Source organism: Chinchilla lanigera, unplaced genomic scaffold (genome assembly GCF_000276665.1).
Source record: "Chinchilla lanigera isolate Chin_1 unplaced genomic scaffold, ChiLan1.0 scaffold00054, whole genome shotgun sequence".
Classification (NCBI taxonomy): Eukaryota; Metazoa; Chordata; class Mammalia; order Rodentia; family Chinchillidae; genus Chinchilla; species Chinchilla lanigera.
This window is the reverse complement of record NW_004955455.1, coordinates 15,135,720-15,154,905: the sequence shown is the minus strand read 5'-3', so window position 1 is coordinate 15,154,905 and position 19,186 is coordinate 15,135,720. Positions and strand designations below refer to the sequence as shown.

At 48.3% G+C, this 19,186-nt stretch overlaps 2 long non-coding RNA genes across 3 annotated transcripts in view; one reads left to right on the top strand and one right to left on the bottom strand.

The window, feature by feature from the left end:
* Positions 1-325: 325 nt before the first annotated feature.
* LOC106149837 lies at positions 326-17,891 on the top strand. Its single transcript, XR_001236272.1, has 3 exons — positions 326-366; positions 1,060-1,122; positions 17,844-17,891. It is a non-coding gene; the product is annotated as an uncharacterized LOC106149837 (long non-coding RNA).
* LOC102026293 overlaps positions 14,583-19,186 on the bottom strand; it is a 35,092-nt gene continuing 30,488 nt past the window's right edge. For both annotated transcript variants that reach the window (XR_001236271.1, XR_262860.2), the window contains 2 exons: positions 14,980-15,054; positions 14,583-14,831 (listed from right to left, as the gene is read on the bottom strand). This is a non-coding gene — a long non-coding RNA (uncharacterized LOC102026293). The remainder of the gene's footprint in view (positions 14,832-14,979; positions 15,055-19,186) is intronic.

Genomic DNA, 19,186 nt, shown 5'->3' with positions numbered 1-19,186 from the left:
CCTACCCTGCCCCAGCCCACACTGCCCCTTCCTTCCTCCCTCCCTCCCCACACTTACTTCCACTTTCTTTGTTCTGACCCTAGCAGCTTCCCCACTTTCAAGTTCATCATTTCCCCACACGCATGCCTCTGTGTAGCCCAGTCCCACCTCAGCCACTTGCTCTTGCACACACCTGGGTCCACTGAGTTCACGTCCACAGAGAGAATCTAATTGACATAGTCTTTCCTTTGCTCACGGGAACCCTCGTGATTGGCTGCCTTTGATCAGGTGCCCACCTCGCCCAATCAGCTACAGCATAGGTGAATGAGAGGCATGGGGTCATGTGATCTACAACATGGCTGCCTACATGACCAGGACCTGGCCCAGGTCAGTTTCCATTAACAGGAAATGTGAGTGCCCTCCACATCCCCCATTATGTACATGAGGACTGTGCCTCAGAAAAGAGAAATGAGCGGGCAAAGCCAAGTGACGTAAAAGTAGAGTCGGGGTTGGAATTAAAGACCAGCTCTCTCGTCCCCTGGTACCACCCCTGAACAAATCATCTATGAGTTCCCTATCTTTTAAATGGAGAAAATGAAGCTATTACTAACCATATTTCTGGTGTGTTCTGTGGATAAAATTAAGTGATAGATAAGAAAGTATTCTGTAAACAGTAATATACATATATATGTGTGTGTGTGTGTAGTATTTGTCAATGCATCAATTTATCAACATATTGTTCATTCATCTATTTACCTATTTACTACTGCTCTATGTAGTCTAAGATCACCTAGCTACTTACTAGAAGGGTTTGATCCTCCTTGACTTAGCTAATTTGTCCAGGAAGGTGACGTGGCCTGCCTTTACAGAATATTACGGTGTGGATGGAGCTCCCCCCACCCCTAAAGCCTGATGGGATCATAGGTGGGGCTTTGGGAAGCTGGCTGCATCATGCGGGCTTTTAGCTGACTTGCCGTTAGGAGGTGGGGTCTGGTCGGAGGAGGCGGCCCCTGGGGGCGTGGCTTGGGTTCATCTCCCTCCCAGCTCCTCCCTTCCCTCTCCCCGCTTCCTGTCCACCAGGCACTAAGCAGCTGTCCTGTGCCGTGCCACCCTGCCCTGGACCAGCAGGCGATGGACTGAAAGGTGAGCCAAAATCAACCTCTCCTTCCCATATTGCGGGCGTGCAGTACTGTGCCTCAGCAACACAAAAGTGACTAGGGCACAGGGTGACGCAGGGAGGGGAAAGGTAGACACTTCTTAATTCTAAGCACAAAAGGCACATTTTCCTAAAGGAAAGAGAAGATCCAGAATGTATTTCAAGAACATGGCAGACCTTTACAGTATAGTGTCACCTTGGCTCCCTGCACCTGGGGTGCAGCGTTGCTATCACTTCCGGTTTTATGAGCTGACCTCAGACCGTCTCACTGCTAGTTTCTCCTCCTACCAGCAGGCTCACGAGGAGGCGCCTTCACTGCTTCCTTTCCCACTTTTTTCTTTTCTCCCTCCGTTCTCTCGGCCCTGCCTGGGACCATCAATACTTAATGCCTATGTTGTCGCATGCAGAGCTGCGAAGGATCTGATTGTGTGGTTGATCTGTAATGTAAGGTTAATGCCTAATTAGCTCGTTTAACATTTCTTTCGTGGATAATTCATGAGAGGTCATTAACAAAAGCCAGCGCAAACAGAGGGGCACGTTCATCACCATAAATCAGAGGCCTAAAACCATCATAGAAGCAAGGCAAATGCATGTATTATTCAGGTCCAATGAGAGCCAGGTCAGCAGAAGGCTCTCCCATGCTCTTCTGACCCTGAGGTCAAAGAACCAAGTGCAAAGCTTGAGAGAGATTTGCTATTAGCAGAAATCTGGTCACATCTCCTGGTCACCATACGGCTAACCGTGATCATGGTTATGCTTATGATTGTCCAGATAGTAAAATCTCCTTCTACCACCAAATAACACATGCAAACCACACCATATATAGCTAATATTTCTCAAGCACTGTGATGCACCAAGCTGGATATGAGTGTGCATATGTTTGTGCATATTCTGTGTATCAGGTAGCTATGGCTGCATAACAAACTGCCCCAAACTCAGTCACTTTTTGCAAGTCTCTGTCTCAGCTGATTGGTGCTGTGGATGTGGGCCAAGCCCACCTGACTGCAGTAGAATACTCTCATGTGTCTGTGTCCAGCTGGTAAGTTGTGCAGCCTGGTCTCACTCACATGTCTGGTTTTTGCCAGCTTGTTAGGTAGCGGGGTAACTCAGCCCTGTGTGTTGCACAGAGAAGTCAAGGTTCCATGAGATAGATTAGATGCACACAATGCCTCTTGTGGTCCAGACTTGGCATGGGCATGGGGTTACATTTTACGGCTTAGGGTAATTCAGTGGTAGGACAATCGTGTCCACCTTTTTAATGGAAGGAGCTATGGATTATTACTGCAAAAGGTACAGAAAGGATGGAGAATCAGAGTCATTTTGCAATTATTACACCACAATCCATCTCTTCCTTATAACAAACCATTATCCATTCTTCCAATAAATATTTATTGAGCATTTACTATATGCCAGGCACCATCCTAGGTGCTAAGAAAATAAGCAGTAAACAAAAGATCCTACTCATCTGGAATGTAATAGCTAGTGGAGAATAAGAGACAAATAGTACATAGGTAGATACATACATATGTCAGATACTTTTCAATGGTATTACATGCTATACGAAAAATATAGCAAATTAGCTGCCTAATGGGTAGCTGTGTGTAATTTTTTACCTCTCCAAGGTAGTAACACTTGACATTTCTCATCCTATTTGAAAGATGAGAAGGAATCAGTACACATGATTGGGAGCAGAACACTGTAGCAACAAGAAGAGCTGGTGCAAGGGTCCTGGGGCAGGATTCTTTCAAGAACTAGAGAAACCAGTGTGGCTGGAGCCCAATAGGTGAGGGGAAGCAGGAAACCAGATAAAATCTAAAAAGCAAATAGATCCTACAGATAGTATTAATTTTAAGGAAAATAAAACTTAGAGGTGAAGTGATTTGCCCCAAGAAGGTCATTTTAAAAAGCATAGCACATAGCCAAGGTGGGATGTGAAAATGGGAGCATCTGAACTCTATATGCCCTGGAGTGCTTGTGCTTTCTTGGCAAGGGCATCCCCGCCCCCACGAGATGGTACTAGGAGGCTCTGAGACCTCTGTTGTGGCATCTTTTCCCATGCCTGGAAACAAAAACAAGGCAGCCAGACCTCTGCTGATAAGCTCTGTAGAAACCCAGCAGCCCCGCTGTGGGAACTTGCCTGGCATAGTAGTTTGGCCAAAACCGTGCAATGCTTTGCTTCAGCCACAGTAGGGCATTTATTTATGCCAAATGTGTTAAGGAAGTTCCTTCTTTGTGCCAGAGCCTGGGCACTGAGCAGTAGAGAATCCCAAGGCTCTTCCATCGTGGAACCTTGGCGCTTGGTAGGAGAGTAACGCTGAGCTGATTAAACACCCACTGTGTGACATGCGCACAGACGCTGTAGATGACCTGGAGCCAGGCATGTGGGAGATCCTCCCTGGGCCGGGGTGAAGGAACCCCTGTGGACAGATGGAGAATAAAGGAGGGAGCCCCAGCTATTTGAGAGAAGGGCAAGAGAGAGCTTGGATCCTTCTAAAGGCCAAGAGAGACCAGAGTGGCTGCAACAGCGTGAGCAGGGATTGAGCAGGGGAGATGCACGCTGTGACCTCTGTGACTCTCTGACTGCTATGACAGGCACAGCCTGTGGACTGCTCGGGGGCTGGAGGGTGCTATGACCATAGCTCAGGTGGGAGGAGATGGCTCCAATCTGGGGCGTTGCCAGGAAGAAGCAATACTGGATTAAGTGAGACAGGCAATCAGCCAATAATTGCACCCTGGATAATTTCATCAAAATGCTGAACAGAATGACAAAAGACAGGTACTGCGTAGCTGTACATCAAGGTCCTGGTGGTCTGTGTCCCTTATTATCAGGAGGGGAAATCTTCCCAGAAGCAGCTTGCAGTTGCAGTTTGAAGGACGAGAAAGAGTGAGATAAAAATGTGGGAAAGAGCATGTCAAGCAAAAGGAAGAGCATGTGCAAAGACCCTGGGGCAGGAAGGAGCTGGGAAAGAATATGGCCCTGTAGATGTTTGTGACAACATGTCCTCCCTCTGTAATGTGTGGCCCTCTTGGCTCAGTTCTGAAATAACTGGTGACCCAGACATCTCATAGAACAAGGCCCACACTGACTCCACACTGCTCTTGCTGCTCTTCCATTCACCCCTCAGGGAGCAGTGAAGGAGGATTCAGAGCAGCCCACCTGGCACACAAATAATGAGGCCAGTCCTTCCAGGTGGATGGGAGCCACACTACAAAGGATGGTGTGGCCGTGCCTCATCCAGGGTCGAGGGCCTCTCGTGGGGAAGGGCCTGAGAAACGCTTCTTTGTCTCACACCCCTGCCTTCACAGACGGCCCTGCTGCTTTAGGGAAGGAGGCAGGTGTCAGGGAGATGGCAGGATGGCCCCTCCAAAGGAAAATCAAGATTAAGCATATAAGCTGCCCTTTTAAAAGCTTAGCAGGCCCTTCCCATTGGATCCCAAATGGACCACACTTGAGAAATTAAATAAACAGCATTTGTCAGCTTTTGTGGGCTCCCAGCTGTATTTATTTATAGGCCGGTCTGTTATTTATGGGCGCTCGTGCTCTGTATAAAAGCTTTGTCGGAGAGAAGTGGTGGGAGGAGGTAGAGTGCTTAATGCTCGGTTGGACACTTAAGTGTTTGCTCCAAGAAGCTCAGACAATGAGCACGTGCTGCTTTTGTCCCTCTCATCTGGGTGCTGGAGAACATCAGGACGGAGATCCTAGAAATACTGGACCCCTGGATACCTTCCCTGGGGAGCCAGGGACCGCCAAGGAGACTTCTGAAGGCCAGCGCCTAGTGAAAAGTTAAAAACTGAAACAAGGCACTTTTTGGGCTCATTGCAACTTCAGACTCACAGCTGGCAAGATCCAGTATTATATCTTCAGATACATATCAGCAAGTCCTGGCAGGAAGCAGGTGCTCCATAGATGCTGGTGGATGAATGAATGAATGACTATATGCTGTCCCCATGGTTATGAAGCTGGAATGTTAAAGAAATCTCACGATGTTATGCGGAGTACCTTGGTAAAAAATAACACCTAGCCATGTGTGTCTAGGGCCTTAAAATCTCCACAGTTTGGGCTCAGTAGTTTACTCCTCAGAATTCATCACAAAGAAAAATCCAAACACAATGAAAAGTAGAGAGAAGAGAGAAGGAAGAGAAGGGAGAAAAAAGAAGAAAAACAAGACAATCCTTGCAAAATAAGATATTCTTTGCATTGTTTTTGTAATAGTGAAGAATTAGAAACACAAATATCAACACTACAGGAATTATGAACTTTGATGGATCCTTACATTGGTGAGCTAATAAAATTTTCCTATAATAATACATAAATACTGGTGTTAAAATTATTACAGGAAAATTCAGGATACAACATTAGCTTTATAGCACTATTAAACTTGTAAGTCTTTAAAAGCTATTTTACAGAAAGACTGAAACAATGTTAGGTAGGGGCATGTTTGGATGGAGAAATTTTGAGTAATTTTTACATTTTTCTTCTATGTTTTAAATTTTGAAATTTTCTTTAAAATTATGGATCAATTTGATTATAAAAAATAAGTCAATCAATTAGTCACTTCATAAAGGAATAGTATTTTCCCACCTCAAAATAAACCTCCCTCTGTTTTGGGCATCCGGTGAAAGAGAATCCATTGCATTTTTTAATTATCATGTGTGTTGTTTACATTTCCACTGCAGTAACGAAATAACTAAGAAAAACAAATTATAAGAAGGAAAGGTTTATTTGTGCTCACGGTCTCAGAAGTTTTAGTCCATGGTCACTTGGGCCTGTTGCTCTGAGACTGCAGCAGCACAAAACCTCATGGTGGGCCATGTGGAGGAGAGAGCTCGCCTGATGGCAGGCGGGAAGCAGAGAGAGGCAGGAAGGGGTGGGTCCTACAACCCCCTTATGGACACGCCTCCAATGGCCTAACTTCCTCCCATTAGACCCCACCTCTTAAAGGTTCCACCAGCTCCACACTGAGCTCTCTCTGGTCTCTAAGCCTTTACCATGTGGACCTTGAGTGGGGAGCACTTAAACTCTAAACTATAACAGTACTATTTGAAAAAGTGTTAAAATGTTACCTTTATCATTGTTTCTAAAATTTAAGTATCAGAATGGCTAATTAATCATTTTGGCTTCTAAGTGCAATTAACAAACGCAATAGTTCTTTTCTGTGTGTGCCTCTTTGTCCTTGTCTTCGTACACATCCCTCTCCCAGCCATGCAAAATCTTCACATTCATCCCCACCATTTCCTTTCTTCTAGGGACTGTGGTCTATGTCTATTTGCCCCTCTGCTTGTCATTGAGACCTTTTAAATTTCTCATCAGCATCACTTGCCCCCACCCAACCTTAGTAATTTTTCCATGGTCCCAGATAGGATGGCAGGGGGAAGAGGGCACCTTAGACCCACAACAATATGGACCAGTGTTCAAATCCCAGGACTGCCATTTCTCCATTGTGTGACCTTGGGCAAGTTATCTAATTCCTCCATGCCTCAGTTTCCAAGCCTGGTAATGGCCAAAATACTTGGATGAGAAGGTAACTATGGTGATAACGAAGTCAAAGTTGTGAAGGTGATAACTGACACACACAGAGAATTTAGAGCATACCAGGAACTGTGCGAGTGTGTTACACACAAATGAAACTTCACCACAATCAGATATGGTTGATGTTTTGCCCCACTGTATAGATGAGAAGACAGATCCAACAGTTTTAGTGATCCCTCATGGGCAGTTTGCCTTGTGATTAGACCCTCATCTCAGTCCATCCTCACAATTCATCTACTGATCCACTATTATACCCACTTTCCAGATAAGATCATCGAGGCTCAGGAGAGCACAGGGTTTGACACAGATCCAAGATTGTAGATGGAGGAGACAGGACTCTCACTTGAGCCTCCCCCTGCAAAACCTCTAAGTTTCATGGGTACATGGTAGATACTCAGTTGCACCCAGGACAACAGATGGCCAGGGCAAGGTGACCCAGACCTTTCCAGAACTGGGAACCCCAAATCCTAACACTCACCCCAACACCAGCCAGGGAACCAGTTACCAGGAAATGCTTTGAAGCGGGACAAGTCTGGGGGATGGGGACATTGCTGCTTCTGTGGCCACATCCCGGGAGTGACAGCCATGTGTGACGAGATGCAGTCGGGACACTCAGCCCTTCCCACACACGGCCAGGAGGCCGTAGAAAGAGGCCTCCAAGGGAGCTGATGAGAGCTGGTGCCTGAAAGCCTGTCTGGGATGAAGAGCTGCTTCTAAAACCCACTTCGAGGCATCTCCGAGGAAGAAAAGCTTGCGGTGCCTTCAGTGATCTGTGGAATTCTTTAAAATGGGTTCCTCTGGGGATTGGCATCCTTATGAGGAAGGGCAGCTGTTCTAAGAGCAAGGCTGGGACGGTAGCAATACGGCCACTTGGGCAGAAAGGACAGCGAGGAGCCAAGCCTCACATGTGTGAGTCATTTGGGTCTGAAATGCACAGTACACTCTGGCCCGGAGGATGGAGGACCTGGGCAGTTGGTTCTCATTAAACTCGGTGGCCTGAGAAGTCCGTGCATGAGGCTACGTGCAGGACACAGCCTCGTCCTGGAGGCCAGAGCGCCAGAGCCCCTGGGCGGCCTGAGAACATCCCTCCTCCGGCTGCTGACGCAGGGGACCTTGGCGTCTCCAAAGGGCTTCCAGAGCGGGACGTATCCAGAAAGCCTCCAGCCGCTGGGCCTCCCGACCACCCCATTCTCCAAGGCCCCTAATTAGGTATTTACATGACACACCAATTATGTCGCTGGAAGAGTGGTTACAGGCGATTGGGTAATTAGTGACATTTCTAAAATACATTTCAACCACACAAAACGTGTTTACACAATGTGAAAGAACTGACTTCCAACCACAAAAGTGAACAGAACTCAGCAAAGGCAGAGAAAGCTGGGGCCTGGAGGGCAGAGGACAGTGATCTCTTAGAAGCTGAGGCCCAAGTTGGGACACCCTGCTCAAAGGCTGATGGTACGTTTCCCTGAGATCTGAGGACCTACTATGTGCTGGGGAGTTGGAGGTACAAGATGGATCCTAAATCAGCCTCCACTTGAAAACTTACAGCAAGTATTTACTACACTGTTATCCACATCCATGTGTACACTTAATGGTTCAGCCAACAAACACCTACTATGTGTCCAACGAAGACTATAAAGAAAAAGAAAAGCTAGGCTTCCTCTTGCCAGTTCCCAGATCTGGATTCCCTTGGGGTTCTGTCATTAGCATCTTCTTGCAGCCATGGCTACGTGTAGAGAAGATGCTAAGCCCCTCTCTAACTCAGACTATTCAAAGACAGAGGAAGACCTAGAGGTTTTCTAAATTCATGTCTGGGGAGGGCTTCTGGTTCTTATCGTCCTTTGTTCTCCCACTTACAAACACAGCTCTAGGTCCCTAGGATCCAGGAATAAACAGACAAGGTCTGGGACCTTCCCACAGCTGAAGTCACCAGACACCTTGTAGAGAGTGGCCCAGGAGGGGGAGCCCAGGGGAGGGAAGGAAGCTCCCCCTGGAAGTGAGCTCCGCAGGGGCAGAGGGTTAGAAAAGGATCTGTAGGAGTCTGCGCAGAGGCGGAAGGATTCTCCAGGCCTCGGGCAGAAAGAGCAAGTACAGAGGTAGGAAAGGGCCAGGTGACGGGGAGCTGGGAGGTCAGGAGAGAGCAGGTTGGGGAACTTCTGCAGCTTCTGCTTCCCAAAGCAGATGGGGACGTGGTCGAGTACTGGGTCAAGAAACGGTACAAGGAGAAAGCAAAGCCTATCTCAAACGCTCTGAAAGGAACTGAGACTGCGAGAGATGAAAGTGGCAGACAGCAGGGGGCAAGGGCAAGCCGGCCCTGGGGGCTGGAGACCGGGCGCTGAGGAATTCGACACAGCGCCATGAAGGAGAAGATGTGGAGATACAGACATCACCGCCCAGGAGAAGGACAGCGAAGACAGGATTCAGGTGCCTGGTGGGAAGCCCTGCTCCGCCACCAAATAAACCTGGGACCTTGACCAAGACACTTGTTGCCCTTGACCCTCAGCTTCCCCCTTATGAAAACAGAGCCATCAGCAGCCTCTCCGTAACCCTGTAGCGATGACAGCGAGAACAGCAATGACCGATTCATTCACAGGACGTCATTTACGTTTTTAAGCTCTGTCCATCCAGCACTGTTCCAAATTCTTGTTTTAATCTGTCATTTCGGCCTTATAGAACCCTTTCAAGCTGGTGCTACTCTTTACTCCCGTTTCCATTCAGGGAAGCAAGACCGAGACAGGGTGAGTGACTCATCCGAGGACCTGGAGCGAGTGAGCAGTTCTGGGATGCACGTTCTTGTCCCTGTGCGGTGGGCTCGGCTCAAGCAGTGGGAGCTCCGCGCTCACACCTGCAACTGCTCAGCAGAAGTTCCTGGAACTTGAAGCTGGAAGGACTGAAGGATTACTGATAGGAATCTCGAGCGCATGACTGCCAGACCTCCAGCTGAATTCGTTTTCCATTGCTGCATAACAAATTACTACAAATTGGGCAGCTTCAAGCAACTCATAGTTATTAGCGTACAGTCTCCGTGGGGCTGGAGGCCCGGCCTGGTGTAGCCGACTTCTTTCAGGGTCCCGCCAAGGCGTGCTGAGCCTGCCAGCCGGGCAGCAGTCCCCTTTGCAGTCCTGGGTCCGCTTCTGAGTTCATGCGGTGTCTTGTGGGTGTGGCCTGAGCCTGTGAGCTCCTAGAGGCAGCTCTCTCCCTTGTGGCTTCTCCATGGGCAGCTCCCATCCTAGCATCCGGCATCATCGGGGCCATCAGGAGGGTCTGGCTCTTGACCCGGTGCCTCAGGCAACATACCACAGTCCAGGGAGTGGCATCTCATGCCCTTTGTCATATCCTGTTGGTCAGGTCATGCGCAGGGAGAGGAGCTGATACAGGGCCGCTACCCAGAGCCTGTCCATTACACAGCCAGGAGAGTGCGTGTGAAGTTTTACATCAGAGATCTCAGCAAAAACTACATGCTGGACCAGACAGGAGAACCAACAGGAGCCTCTGCAGGGCCGCCTCTTGCTGGGGTTTTCCCGGCTTTCCCAGTCTGACTGCAACTAGCTCAGTTCCATTTCTGTGTCTGTATAGCTCTCTGTGTTTCTGGGATCCACAGATCTATTTTCTCGTCCATGACAGGGAGACCATGTCCTCCTGTGTCGTGTTGCAGAGAATGCGGTGACATCAGAGATGCAGTCACGGTGCTGAGCACCTATGCTACAGGCTCAGCTCAAGGCCTTATTTATTGGGATTACCACCTTTTATCCCACAGCCACCCTTTGAAGCCATCACTATTCCTAACCCCACTTTACAGAAGAGAAAACTGAGGCTCAGAGGGGTGAAGTCACTCATCAGTTAGTACTGATACAACCATGCAGCCACTCCATGTCAGGTTGAAGCCTCAGCCCCATCTGCCATCTCACTCCCGTCTCTTGCTCCTCCGTATGCATCCGGCGAACCCTCACCAGGGTCCTCAAGCCGTGCCCAAAGTGCACCTGCCGTGCCATGTGGCCCCAGCTGCTTTAGCGACTCAGTCTCCTCGGTGGAGCTTGCACGGGTGCCATCTCCACAGACCTCAGCCTTCCACGCAGCTGCATGTGCCCTTGGCCTGAGGTGCTGGCCACCTTCTTACCACCATTCAGTCCCTCTCCATTCATGGAAGTCTAGGCAGATGTCATCGCCAGGAGCTCTGCTCGGAGAACCCGGCCCCACCTCAGAGCTGTCAAGGTGCCTCTGTGTGCCAACGACACCACTCGCATTTGACGCCACCTACACTTCGCAGGTGCCCACACGTCGTTCCCCTGCTCCGCGCCTCAGTCTCTGGATCCCACGTGGAGTAGAACCTCAACTACTTCCCTCCACTCGCAAGTCGTTGCTGCATGCCAACCGGCGTCCAAGCCACTGAAGAGAAGCCTGTGACAAAGTAAGCGAGCTCCCTGTCCTCCATAATGAGACCATTTCATAAAATAGTGAACAAATGTGAAAATTTCGTACAGCGCGTGGTAAAACCTCATCTCCCACAGAGGTCACGAATGAGTGGATGTGATAGGAAAGGGCGGACTGAGAGGGGAGTTCCCTGACACAGGGTGGTCTGAGGGGCCTCTCTGAGGCAGGGGCACATGAGCAGGGATGTGAAGCAATCAAAGGGATCAGCCACAGAAATAACTCTCAAGTCCCATGGAGCAAGAACGGCAAGTGCAAAGGACTAGGGGTAGGAATGTGCACATGGCTTTTTTAAAAAGAGAAAGAAGGCAACCATAGCTGCAGTAGAGTGAGGTGAGGCCACGATGAAGTCTACAAGAGAGGCACAGATCAGGCCAGGAAGAGCCGGGGACATTTAAGCACATTCTGCTTTGCACTGGGTCCTCAGACGGTCTCTGTCAGTAGAGCTCGAGAGGAGAACCACATGAGGCTGCCCCCCGGCCCCACCTCTGGTAAGACCGTTAGCCTCTTCCCACCCTGTATCAATTAGGCCATCGATTCCATCGCTCCTGACTTCAAAGAGGAAAAGGATGGAGAATTTACAAAGGACAATAAACCCCATCCATTGCAGGCTGCAAGCCCATAAACTTTGAGCAGTCCTTCCACTACCCGGTGCACATCCCTCCCTCCCTGCATCGCCTCCAAAGCGCTGCCTTCATCCACAGCCAGCACAGTAAAAATTTTAAAAATTATGAAACCCCACATCACCTGGAAGCCCTGGAAATCACATTCGCCTCGATGAATCAATTTAATTTGGAACGATCGAGCCTCCTAATGGGGTTGCCTGCTATGCATCGATGTTCAAAGACCCTGACTCTACCGTTTACCTAGTACGTGGAGCAGGGCAAGTCCCTGCCCCCTCCAGCGTCGGTTTGGAACCAATGGGTTTGGGCCTGTCTGTTCTGCACTTCTAGAAGTGTGCTGCATTTCCCAGGGTCCCGGAATTGCCGGAGTCGCATTGGCCGCTGGCACACACGTGAGAAGCAGGGTGTGCAGCTTCTGAAGGTGACCTAAAGAGTTGTACAACTTTGGGAGAAGACAGCTGGGCTCGAGGCATCGAGGGTCCTTAAAAAAAATTGCACAAGCAGATCCGGGAAATGATCACACCAAAACATAAAGTGCAGAACGGTGGTTCTCAACAGGAAGTGGTTTGGTCCCTTGCAGGGGGCATTTGTCAAGGTCTGCAGGTGCAGAAGGGGGTGCTCCTGGCATCCAGTGACCAGATGTTGGGGATGCTGCTAACCTTCTTGCAATGTCCAGGACAGCCCTGCCACAAACAACTGTCTGTCCCCAAATGTCAAGTGTCCCATGGTTGGGAAACTCTGGTATAGAAAAAAGAATGTTCACCCTAATACTGTTCCAGAGATATAAAATAAAATTCTAAAACTAGAACCAAATGTCAAATAAAAGGGAATGAGCTACATGATGTGCATTAAACCCACCTAAACGTGATTCATGCTGTCAGAAAAAGGTAAGAAGTTTTGTGACCAAGCACTCTAGAAACAGACTGTGCCATGGGTTCCTGTCTCACCTCAAGCATATACAACAGAAGTGACCTAGGGCAAGTCTCTACCTTCCTGGATCTCGGTTTACTCATCTGGAAAATGGGTACAAAAGTCATGGCTCCTTCACAAAGCTATTGGCACACATAATTCTGATTCATTTCTGGACCGTATATGTTTTTGGTTTTTCCTCCCCCAAAAATATAATCCAGAGAAGCAGCCATGCCCGCTAGGATGAACCAGCAACCAGCACAGCACAGTGACTTTAGATTCTGCCATTGACACTGACCTATGCTCATGGGATGAGGCCGTTGGTGAGGGCTTGATGTCACATTTCCTGAGAAATCTCAGTGTTAGGCATCTCACACATGTCATTGCAGTTCTTCCTCCTAACTCTCTGAGGTGGATTTAAGCATCATCTCTGTTTTACAGATGAAGAACCTGGGGTTCAGAGTGATAAGAAACTGCCTTGGCCAAGGTCACCCACCAAGAAGGGAAGGGTACCAGTGAGAATCCACACTGGCTCAAGCCCACGCCAGAGCCCAGCCCCATCCAGGACGATGTTCCTAAAATGCTCACAACGCATATGTTTCCTCAGAGTTTTCTGGGGCTGATTGACACGGAGAGGCTGAGAGGTCCCAGTTTTAGTCCTGAGTATTTCTCATCCCCCTGCTCCTAGGTGAACTGGGCCGGCTGGTTGCCCTCCTCAGGGGTCACAAATAAAGGCCACACAGTGTCTGTAGGTCTCACAGAGGGCCCAGCCCTGATGAGGGAGAGTTGAAGAGTGTGCATGTGCAGCCTTTGTGGGGCCTAGAAGCACTCCAAGATGGAGGACAGGAAGCAACCGAGAAAAGGGGGCAGGAGTTCTGAGCAAAATATCAAAACCTGGCTCTGCCACAAATTCAGTGCATAACCCTGAGATCCTTTCAAGTGTTTCTTTTCTCCACTGAAACTAGGTGTCATTGGGTGAGATTCCTCCCAAAGTCACTCATCTGTCATCGTAATATCCAGTCTTTCCCACCCATCCATAGTATCATATCATGTTTGGCTGCCCTGTGGCTGCCCTCTGCCTGTATGACCTTGGAAAAATGACTCCCCTCTCTGTGGCTCAATCTCCTCATCTGTAAAATGGGGTAATAATGGGATGCACGGCTCGTACCTGGAAACTGTTGGATAATGGGGCTTGGATGCCCTGAAACTGTTCTGTAAATAGGGGCTGCTGTTTTGGTTAATGTGCCTCTGTGAATGTGCTGAATTCATTCAGCGCAGATAACAGTTTCCTTAACACCGAAGACATAATGGTGACCAAGACCCTCACCGCGGCGGCGCCTTCCTGCCTCTCACACAAGAAAAGGCGCAGATTCAAAATCCAAGTGAATTAACAACCAACTCCTTCCCTTCTGAAGTTGAGATTAAAGAGAGAGGGCTGCGCTCCTTTGAATGCACAAGCCAAAACATACATCGCTCGGTGCACGGCTGGCCATAAATCCATCGCTCCGGAGGGCTCTTCCCAGCTGGCTTGGCGACGTGGGGAACAGGCGTGATCCCTCCACAACTGGCTGTAATTACCAGATAGATAATTACCCGGCCAGCCTGCTTCCCTCAAATACCTCTCGGGCCCAGCAAGCAGGGAACGGCAGGAGCAAAAGGAACACGAGATGTTCCTCTGCTCGTTCCCGGGAGCCTCCCAGCCTCCCAGCCAGGCAGGCCTCCGATGTCCCTGCCAAAGCGCTCCCCCGGGAGTCGGCCGGGCTCCTGGGTGAGTGCGCCAGTGCTTTAAATTGTTTTATGTTTTTTGTCTCTATGAATTAGAGGCCATTAAGAGAGGGCCACCCAAGGAAACCAGGCACAAAATAGCCTCGGTCACAGATGGATGCGAGAGATTTGCGCTTGCTCCCTTTTGCTTTGTGTTTGTTTGTTTCTTTTCTTGTTTCTTTCTTTTTTTTTTTTTTTTTTTTTTTTTGAGAGAGAGCGGGTATGAGCCTTGCTTTTTGTTTGGCTTTTTTGAAACGGCTAATCCATTTGGAGCCCAGTGCTTGCAGCCCACGGGGTGTAAAGAGCACGTCCTTGCAAAAGTGGGCGGCGACCCCCTCTGCCGACATCCCCGCCAAGGCAGCTGGGCTTGGCCGAGTCCCGCTCCCACGCACGTAGTCCAGAGCAACCTTGGAAGCACCGACGTGTTGTTGTCTGCAAAATCCTGGAGAGAAGAGTACACGTGGAGCTGGCAGCTGCATCCCGGTGGGTGAGCTCCCTGCTGGGTCCCCAGCCAGTGCCACCCCTGCGTGACCAACACCTTGCCACCATTCCAGTCACTGGCTAAGCAGGTGGCTTCTGGAGCATCTCACCTGAGTACAAAGCCTGCATCTTCCTTGCAGCTCCTGAGCACTGTTTTCAACCTCTGTGTGCCTTGGTTTTCTCATCTGTAGAATGGGAAGAAGAAAAGCCTTAGATTTCCAATCTGAAGATCACATTAGTAAGAAGACCGAGGAACCGAGTTCTTTTCAGACTTTATCACATAATGGCAGATTCTTCAATGGGCTGGAAGATGATGTCCATAAAATTCTGATTTGAGGAAAGAGAAGAGAACAGCTTTCAGAGTATAACGGAACAGATAACTGCGCGGCTCATAAACACAAGGAAGTGGTGCTTAAAGATGAAAGAATTGAAAGACTAAAGTTGGAACTTGAAAGAAAAGATGCTGAAATCCAGAAGCTAAAAAATGTGATTGCTCAGTGGGAGGCAAAGTGTAAAGAAGTAAGGGCAAGAAATGCACGGCGACTGAAAACGCTTCCAGAAGGTGCAGTGAAAGATAAAGCAGAAATACTTCTGCAACCCGAGGAACCACAAAGTATCAAGAGTGAACTAACTCTACAGGTGACTTCACTTCAGGCTGCACTAGAACAAGAAAGATCTCAAGTGAAAGTATTAAAGCAGAATCAGGGGGCTGGGGATTTAGCTCAGCGGCAAAAGCGCCTGCCTGGCATGCGCAAGGTCATGAGTTCGGTTCCCGGTACCGGAGAAAAACCAAAAAAATAAATAAATAAATAAAGCAGAATCAGCCAAATACCAGCGCAGCAGAAAAGCAAAGAGAAACTGAATCTGACCAGGGCAGGTGACTACACAAGCCTTTGAAGTCAACAGGAAAATTAAACTTTCAGGGTTTTTCAAAAATGTAGATGTTTAATGTTGTGTGGCTGCTAAACTATGCAGTTTTGTTGAAAGAACAACAAGCAACTAGTTAATAGTCTATAATGTTATGTCTTTTGGCTCAAAGGTGAAAAGAAAAAATGTAGTATTCCAGTAAAACTTAGTGATTATAGTTTACTATCCATACTTCTTATCACTTTAGGGTTTCATCATTCAAGAAAATTATACTACTATTCAAAAAAACAAATAAACAAACCTTGTGTGGTTGATGTTAAGATTAATTGAGGTAATGCATAGCACAGTGCTTAGTATCTATATGGGTCCCAGGACGTATTAGCCACTATGGAAACACATTTGAAGTTGGGTACACTGGTGCGTACCTGCAATCACAGCCACTCCAGAGGCTGAGGCCAGTCTGGGCAACTTAGTGAGATTTTGCCTCGAAATAAAAATAAAATAAAATAAAATAAACGAAAGTGTTGCAGACGTAGTAGCTTAGTGGTGGAGTACACCTGAGTTCAATTTCAGGTAACACAAAAACAAAAGATAAGAAAAGAAAAGAAGAAAAAAGAGAAAGTTACTTGGTTTAACTCTGTCTTGGTTTATGCAGCCTTAAAATGGAGAGCCTAACTCATCACTCTGGGAGGCTGAGGCAGGAGGCCCCCACATTCAAGCCCAGCCTGGGCCACTGGGTGAGATCGTGTCTCAAAATTAAAAAGGGCTGGGAATGTAGCTGAGTGCGAAGGCCTTGGGGTCAAAGCCCAGAGCTGACAGTGGAGGGGCAGGTCCTTTGGGGAACTGTGAAGATTAATTTAATTACATTTTTATGCATCAGGTGCCAAGTGCTAAATGCATACTTTGGCCTCAGAACTGTGGCATAGCCTACTGCATTAAATTATTAGAACTTTATAATAACTGGGAAGCTCAGCATTATTTGGCTAATTAAGAAATCGAGGCTGAGCTAGGACACTGGTTCAAAAATTTCTCTTTTAACCTTAAATCTGTAATATTAAAAGGTTTGAGTTCAAGTACCCCATCTCCCTAGGATGAGACTGTACCAGCGCTTATTGGCCTTGAACTCACTTTGTACCCCAGGCTGGCCTCAGACTCGCAGCAATCCTCCTGCCTCAGCCTCCCTATTGGTGGGGTTGTAGGAATGTGCCACCACACCTGTACAACAGCTTCCTGGGAGTCAGTCTTGCTTTTCTTTTCTCCCATGCTCTCTGAGCAACCTTGTATTTCCTTGTGCCAGGATTGGGAAGTCTGAGAAAGCAGAACTAAAGGTTTGTGATAGGGAAGAATAAATCTGCATTATCCTGATTAGAATCCAACTCCTACCTCAGTCTTGTAGAAACTGAGAGAGCATCACTTTCCCGGATTCTCACCAACCTGGGTACATGGATCAACTCAAGTTTCTGGAGCAGGTGGATCCCATGAAAGAATGTCACACCGTCATTCCCACCACCACCTCTGCCACCATCCCCACCGCTGCCGTCATCACCACCACCTCCTCCACCATCAGCACCATCACCTCCACCTCCACCATCATCACCAATACCTCCGCCATTATCATAACCATCTCCATCAACTCCATCTCCACCATCATCACCACCATCACCATCCTCACCACCGCCACCATTTTCATCACCTCTGCCTCCGAGATTATCTCACTACCACCATCACCAACACCACCACATCACTTCCACCATCACCACCACCATCACCACCACCACTGCATCAGTTACTACCATCCCAACCTGACCCCTTTACCATCACCACCTGGCCGTTAGTATCCCTGTCTGCCCTATCACCTCTACCTCCACAGTCACCTTCCACCAACCCCACCACCCCACTGTCATCTTTACCAACACTATCCCTCCAAAACACCTCACATCTGGAAAAATATCTAAATTTTGGAGACAAAGGAGTTTAGCTGAGAAGCCCAGCAATTAGGTGCATTAGCAAAAGTCATGGGATGGAACAACATGTGAGCCACACAAGCTCATGGAAGGATAGACTTTATTTCCATTGAAACCCGACTTAGCTTCCTTTATATCATCAGAGCCAGAGTTTCAGCCAAGCCAGATGCAAGTTACAGAGACGGCAACGGAGGCTTCTCAGAAAGACAGCCACAGCAGAACATCTACTGGAGTCAGGTAGGCAGACGTGGGTTTGAATCCAACTCTACCACTTCCCAGCTGAACAACATTCAGCAAGAGCCTAAACCTCTCTCATCCTCAGGTTCCTCATGGACCAGATAAGGACAGCAGTGCCTGGCTTGCTGTCGCAAGGGTACAGTGATCGACACCCTGCCTAACATATATGGGACGCTCAAAAAATATATTTTCATACCATTAAGCGCAAAATCACCCAGAGGCTTGTTCTTTGTGTACATCTGAGCAATCTTATTACATGCAAGGCTGCAGCTCTTTATCCCAGCCAGCAGAGGAGAGGATAATTCTGGAGAAATGAAGACATTTGGACAGTTTACAAGGAAGGTCCCTTGTTTGCATTTTTTCAAAAATTACATAACTGATTGTCCAACACAGTTACAACTCCTGAGAGATGTCATCTCCCAAGAAAGCAGGGAGAGCAATGGGATGGCAAGGATGGTTAAATCATGGTGCAATTCACATGCATTTATAAGTCCAAACTAGTCTTGAGTACAAAGCTCCCTTCTGTCCCCAGTCCTGCTTTTTGTATATTTCTCAGGGCTGAGGAGCTCCCCCTTTACATCAAAACAGAATCTTGTTGCTTGGTTAGAGAGGTGAACTTTTCAGTTGCCTAAACAGTTCTTGTACAGCAGAGTCTATTTCACAGGAATCAAAAAGCCCAAAGCTAGACTCAAAGCAGGGCGGCTGACGCAGTAAGAAAATAGAGACAAAGCTCAAAGTTCAACCCATCTCATTGTCCCACCGGGGCTCTGCAAGCTAGAGGTCCGATGTACCTGGGGAAAAGAGGCCAAAGTTCCCCAGGAAAGACAAACAAGAGGACCCCTACATCAATGGCAAATGGAAAAAGAAGTAAAATGGCCCAAATGGTGCGTATATGTATTTGTATTCAATACCAAGGGCTGCCCTTTCTTCTAAGATTCTGCCCTTTCTGTATTTATGGTTATTCAAAGGGCCCCTCCTGCACAACGGAGCAGGAGTGACAAGTGGCCCCCAGCCTCGCTTCCCTTCCCCTTACCAGTGCACGGGTCCGGGCTGCTGCTGTCGGGCGTCCTCTCTGCTCTTTACAGGACACAGCCTCAGCCTGTGCTATTCAATGAGGTGCAGCAAAGGGCACGCAGGGTCATTTCTGACGCCAAAACTGAGGAAAGGAAGAGGGTGCTGCCATGGCAACCACAAGAAGGTGCAAAAGGGGAAGGACTCCCAAAGCCAGAAGCTGACATGGGGTTGGGAA